Source organism: Anomaloglossus baeobatrachus, chromosome 6 (assembly GCF_048569485.1).
Source record: "Anomaloglossus baeobatrachus isolate aAnoBae1 chromosome 6, aAnoBae1.hap1, whole genome shotgun sequence".
Classification (NCBI taxonomy): Eukaryota; Metazoa; Chordata; class Amphibia; order Anura; family Aromobatidae; genus Anomaloglossus; species Anomaloglossus baeobatrachus.
The window spans coordinates 34779234-34785623 of record NC_134358.1 but is presented as its reverse complement, the minus strand read 5'-3'; the positions used below and the strand labels follow the sequence as shown (position 1 = coordinate 34785623).

Genomic DNA, 6390 nt, shown 5'->3' with positions numbered 1-6390 from the left:
CTCATGTTGCACCTGACCGCAAGGTGCTGTGATGGTGACAATCCCCGTGGGATAGTCGTGGCGGTCCCCATGTATGCAAACCACCCCCACAGTGCGTCCTGTGGCCTTTACTTTAGCTCTCAAGGTGGATCGCACAAGGGTCACTAAGCTTCCGGAATCCAACAATCCTGTAACCGGACATCCATTCACCTGTATTTGGCACAAGTGGGGCTCTGTCTCTGGGGAGACCAGGTCAGCGGTACACACCACCTGAGCATACATTGAACCCCGCCGGGTAACCCCACAATCCATGGGCTCCGTGGTGAGTGGACACTGGGCTTCCATATGTCCCACCCGCTGGCACCGCCAACATCTAATAGGGAAGGAAACCCCCTTGACAAGTTGTCGTTTAGGGTACATGGCCTTCCGGACCTCAGGAACGGCGGGCGCGGCCTCAGCCAGGATGGTAGCGGACTCCTGTACCGGTGTCGGCGGTGGGTCCTTGGCCCTAGGCTTGGAGGGGCCGGACCGACGGGCGGTACGCAAAGTCTCAGTGTCCCGTATCAAGTCCTGCGTAGCCACATGCCGCTCTACCAGGGACACTAATTGGTCCAGGGTACTCGGGTCACCCTGTCCTACCCACCGTTGAACGGTGACGGGTAAAGTGCGCACAAAACGATCCACTACTACCCTTTCCACCATTTGCGCCGGGCTCAGAGTGTCAGGCTGCAACCACTTTTTTACAAGATGTAATAAGTCATAGGCCTGGGAGCGTACGGGTTTGGCTTCCTCATAGAACCACTGATTTACCCGCTGAGCCCGTACATAGGTATTCACCCCCAACCGAGCCAGTATTTCGGCTTTCAGGGTCACATAGTCAATGGCGTCCTCGGTACCGAGGTCCAGGTACGCTTTTTGGGGTTCCCCCGTCAGATAGGGCGACAATACCTCAGCCCACTGCGGGGTCGGCAGCTTTTCCCGCTCGGCCACCCGCTCAAACACCGCCAGGAACGCTTCCACATCATCACCCGGGGTCATCTTTTGCAACGCTTGTCTCACCGCTTTCCGGACGCTGCCGTCGTCACCCGGTCCCGGGGTTGTTGCTGCCGGTCCGGCACGGATCGACTTGGCCAGGAGAACCATCTGTTCTTGGTGCCTTTTTTCCTGCAATTGTAAGGCTTGCTGCTGACGTGCATTGGCCTGCTCCATCTGTTCTTGGTGCCTTTTGTCCTGCACTTGCAAGGATTGCTGCTGACGTGCATTGGCCTGCTCCATCTGTTCTTGGTGCATTTTGACCTGCACTTGCAAGGATTGCTGCTGACGTGCATTGGCCTGATCCAACTGTTCTTGGAGTTTTTTTTCCTGCACTTGCAAGGATTGGAGCAGGTGTGCATTGGTCTGTTGCTGCTGTGCATTAGCCTGAGCCAAATGCTTTAGTATGTCCTCCATGGCGTCGCCGGGTTTGGGCTGTAGTATAGCCGCTCGAATCCAGGACATGCGCAGCTGGGTCACCAGGGATGGATGCTACACCTCACCGGCTGTCATGCCCGCATTCTCCACCATATGTGAGGTAGCGCGGTCGGCTGCGCAGCAGAAGACACGGGATCCAGGCATCAAGGTTCACAGCACACGGTGTTTAATGTCCAAACAAAAAGTCCATAACAAAATACATGTGCCTCTCCAGCAGAGGGCTCAGGAAGTTCTGGTCACTTCCCCCACACCCGGCACACCTGCCCTCGTTCCTGTTTCCTTTTAACCCTTCCTTAAGCCTGTAGGGAAACAGCATTAACCCTATAGTGGATTTACTTTCTATCATGGAGTGAGCACAACCTGGGCGAGACATACCGGCCGTCATAGATAACCCCGGTCACAGTCTCACAATATATATATATATATATATATATATATATAAATATAAAGTGTGTGTGTGTGTGTGTGTATATATATATATATATATATATTACACTCGCTCCGTATTACTCACCGTGTATCTTAGACTTAAGAGGGGGATCCGCCCCACCAGGACAGTAAACCTACAAAATAAGAGTGGTACTTCTCCTCCGACGCAGTTGACGCAGAGGTGACTTTTCTATTTATTAAGATAACCCAGCGGTAGCCCCTCTCCTGCTCAGAAATCCAACTGAGCCTTAGAAGAGGTACCGTATTTTTACCCTAAAGTTTTCCTGTCCTGGTGGAGCAGATCCCTCTCTCATGTGGGCACTGTTGTGGACTCCAGTAAGACATTGTCTTGTTGAAATCTTCTTACCGTAACATTCAAAAGCCCCATTCAAAATCTAACAAGTGGTTTGTTTGGTTTTTTTGCACAGTGGTTTAACGTTTACTTTTCAGAAGTGAGACCGGTGCTGGCCACACGAGACAGCCCGAATAACTTCTTCTTATCGACTTCAGGAATTGGATTCATAACGTATCCAACGACCTTACACGCTACCACAACAAGTAAGTGAGAAGTCAAAAAAATACATTTTAAATGTTGTGCCATGTATTTATGATCTACTCTATTCCTTTCTAGGTATAAACTTGAAAATATCTCCAGTCAGCTGGTCAGAAAAGTCTGTCAGACATGGACCGTGTCTAACCTGACAGAGAAAGAGAAGTATCTGTTCTCGAAATACTTAAGCCATTCGAACATGACAGCGGAGAGGAACTACAGGGAGAAAACCTTAGGGGACCTCTGTGAAGTGTTCCAACTGGTTGCAGGAGCAGGCAGACCAAGGGAAACCCAGCCCAGCACCTCAAGGTAATTCATTGCAATGCAGATATGATTTCATATTTGTACATAAACTGTTGCCAGAATTTAAGTTTGTTTTCTGTCTCCCCTACAGAGCTGCAGAAGGAAGCAGCAGAGAAGAGGAGCAAAGGGTCCAGGCCCAGGAAGTGAAGCTAGCAGTGCCCAACTTGAAGAAGTACCCGGTGACTCAAGTTTAAATCCAAGGTGAGTATACCTTTAAATCAGTGCCACAAGTCAATGTTTGCTGCAGAAAAAACAAGCACAGCGAGCATGTGATTTCTAGAAATCCTGTCCACTATGCTTGTACTGTACAACGCAGTGTTTTGGAAGCAGCAAAAACACGCTACATCCCAAACGCTGCCAACCCTGATTGTGGGAACGCACTCTAAGGGTAGAGTCACCATGGCGTCTGACTCGCACGAGAGCAATGTGAGAGAAATCTGGCATTGCATTCGGCCCCATTTAAGACAATACAGCAGCTCACATCTGCAAGTTTGTTTTTTTTCTCAGCCCTAATTGGACTGAGGAAAAAAAATAAATAAATCGAAGCATGCTGCCATGGTCTGTGAGTCTCTTCACTCGTCCATACAAGTCTGTGGGTGAGAGAGAAACATCGGACTGCACTCGGATGTCATCCTAGTGCAGTGCGATATGCGCAAAGACTGACAATGGAGAAGAGGGGATTAATGTGTCTCTTCCGCAGCTGGCATCCAATCTCAGGAATGGATCACAGTGGCATGACACTCGGCTCATGCTTGCAGCGAGCGGGATCCGAGGGTCATTAGCATATTGCATCTGATGCTCTCTCCTCAGTTACTATGCACAAGTGTCACTCTACCCTAAGGGTAGCTTTACACAGCCCAGCAGTTTACTGAATTATTGCTCAAATGAGCACATTTGGTTGGCTATCAGGTCGTGTAAACATGGCACCTTACAGGGCATTCAGTGTCTGTCACTCAAAAGTTAAAAGTCTCTGGGATTCACATCAATTTAATACCCTGGCCACTTCAATGCCTGACAGATGTCCTGTGTAAAGCTGTCTTATGCCAGTGACAGCACAGGGAGTGAGCGCAGCTGCTTCTGTGGGATGAGCTGGACTTGCTAGAAGAGCAGTGATCATGTGTGCATCATCAGGGTGTATACTAATATTATTGTTTATTTCAGGCCGACAGAATCTATCCAGGGATCTGCCCAGAAGAATGAAGCTTATCCCTAGGCTCATATTGAGGAGAATCGACGATTGAATTTTTCGTGTTAAAGTTTATTAATTCATGTTGTGCATTTTTCCCCATTTTAGGTCCAATACCAGGTGAATATTGTCTTATAAATGTACTGTTAACTATTTCTATTCTAGCTATAGGGACAAACTGGAGGTGATAAACGGCAGTGATGAAATTATTCTGACAAATGGAGGTTTGAATGGCATCGCCAATGACTACTAGTCAGATGTCTGAGCCGTTGTATTTCCCTCATGCCTTGTCTCTATAACTAGAATTCAAATAAACTTTACAAAATAAAAATGTGCCAGAGGATACAGCCGTGCCAGAGGATACAGCCCACAACAGTGTCAGGTAAAATCGTGCAGCCCACCCTGCCCTGTCTGCACCGAGAACCCACCGGCCAGGCACCAGTTTGCGCCAAGAGCCAGCTCCAAAGGCCCCAAAAAACTCGCATTGTTTGTGGCCCTTGAATATTGCAGTGGGCCAGCATTGCTCTAAATGTCTCTGTGAAGGTAGCCAGAGAACAAGAATAATACTCAAGCCCTACCACCACAACTGCATTTCACCTAAGACCATCTTAGGCCCTGTGCCCACGCTGTGTTTGATGCTTTTTTCATGCAGATTTTGAGAATCTGCATCAAAATCTGCATATCTATCCTGAGGGCAGCAAAGTCTGACAGGTCTCAAGTGCTGTGCTCACGTTGCTTTTTTTCCCCTTAAATTATGGTTCAGGCATCAAATCTGAAAGGGAAAAAACCCCCCAATATAATAGTACTTATAATATATAGTGTGTATTACTAACGTGAGAGCATTGGTGTATACAAACTTATATATGTGCATATGATGTACATTAAATAAGAGAAAACAAACAAACATGTCAAACTATAAACATTATTAAACTGAATAAAGCAAGGAAAAAAAAAGAAAACAGGAACATAGACCATTCCGAGCTTGCAGTTTTCATTCTGTAGAAAGAAAAAAAAAAAGAAAAAATTAAATGTAGCACAGTGCAGAATACTATAAGATGTTTTTACAGAACCGAGTAACGGAAAATCCAGAGGCCCACTAAGCCAGGGTCCCCGGGAAACGACGGCAATGCACCCCAAAAAGACGGCCATGTTTGAACCCCGATAACTTCTGAACGCGGGTTCCTAGAGCTTCGGGGATGGTCTCGTTGGAATCGGGGTGAAGAAATCTAGGGGGTCTTTACAGGCATTCTGCTAAATGCTTTAGATTAGGAGATATTTGGCTCCAACTGTCACATGTGGACTTTGCACTATATTTTTTTTTTTTTCTTTTCATTCTGCGAGGGTTGGCTATATGGACGTAATTGTGGCTTTTACACAACTCTAAGCAGTCTGCTCAAGAGCGCCTCCTAGTCTGGAATTACACCCAAAGGTGTAGCTTTCTTTGCGGCCTCATATCTCGGGAACCAAACATGTCACCGGGTCATGTGACCCCTTAAAATTTAAGTTGGAACCTGGCCGAGCTAATGGGACATATACCGCAATTCGGGGTCCCCGGGAAACGACGGCAATGAACCCCAAAAAGACGGCCATGTTTGAACCCCGATAACTTCTGAAGGCGGGGTCCTATAGCTTCAGGGATGGTCTTGTTGGAATCGGGGTGCAAAAATATAGGGGGTCTTTACAGGCCTTCCGCTAAATGCTTTATATTACGAGATATTTGGCTCCAACTGCAGTCAGCTCAAGAGCGCCCTCTAGTCTGGAATTACACCCAAAGGTGTAGCTTACTTTGCGGCCTCATCTCGGGAACCAAACATGTCACCGGGTCATGTGACCCCTTAAAATTTAAGTCGGAACCAGGCCGAGCTAATGGGACATATAACGTAATTCAGGGTCCCCGGGAAACGACGGCAATGCACCCCAAAAAGACGGCCATGTTTGAACCCCGATAACTTCTGAAGGCGGGGACCTAGAGCTTAGTGGATGGTCTTGTTGGAATCGGGGTGAAGATATCTAGGGGGTCTTTACAGGCATTCCGCTAAATGCTTTAGATTAGGAGATATTTGGCTCCAACTGTCACCTGTGGACTTTGCACTATATATTTTTTTTTCAATCTGCGAGGGTTGGCTATATGGACGTAATTGTGGCTTTTACACAACTCTAAGCAGTCAGCTCAAGAGCGCCCCCTAGTCTGGAATTACACCCAAAGGTGTAGCTTACTTTGCGGCCTCATATCTCGGGAACCAAACATGGGGGGTGCGCAGCATGGGGGATGGAGCACGATGGGGGGTGCAGCATGGGGGATGGAGCACGATGGGGGGTGCGCAGCATGGGGGATGGAGCACGATGGGGGGTGCAGCATGGGGGATGGAGCACGATGGGGGGTGCAGCATGGGGGATGGAGCACGATGGGGGGTGCAGCATGGGGGATGGAGCACGATGGGGGGGTGAGCAGCATGGGGGATGGAGCACGATG

The 6390-nt window shown here is 48.3% G+C and overlaps 1 long non-coding RNA gene across 1 annotated transcript; it reads left to right on the top strand.

The window, feature by feature from the left end:
* Nucleotides 1-2521: 2521 nt before the first annotated feature.
* On the top strand, nt 2522-4875 carry LOC142244003 (uncharacterized). The gene is made up of 3 exons (XR_012724419.1): nt 2522-2737; nt 2823-2932; nt 3893-4875. It is a non-coding gene; the product is annotated as an uncharacterized LOC142244003 (long non-coding RNA).
* Nucleotides 4876-6390: the final 1515 nt, after the last annotated feature.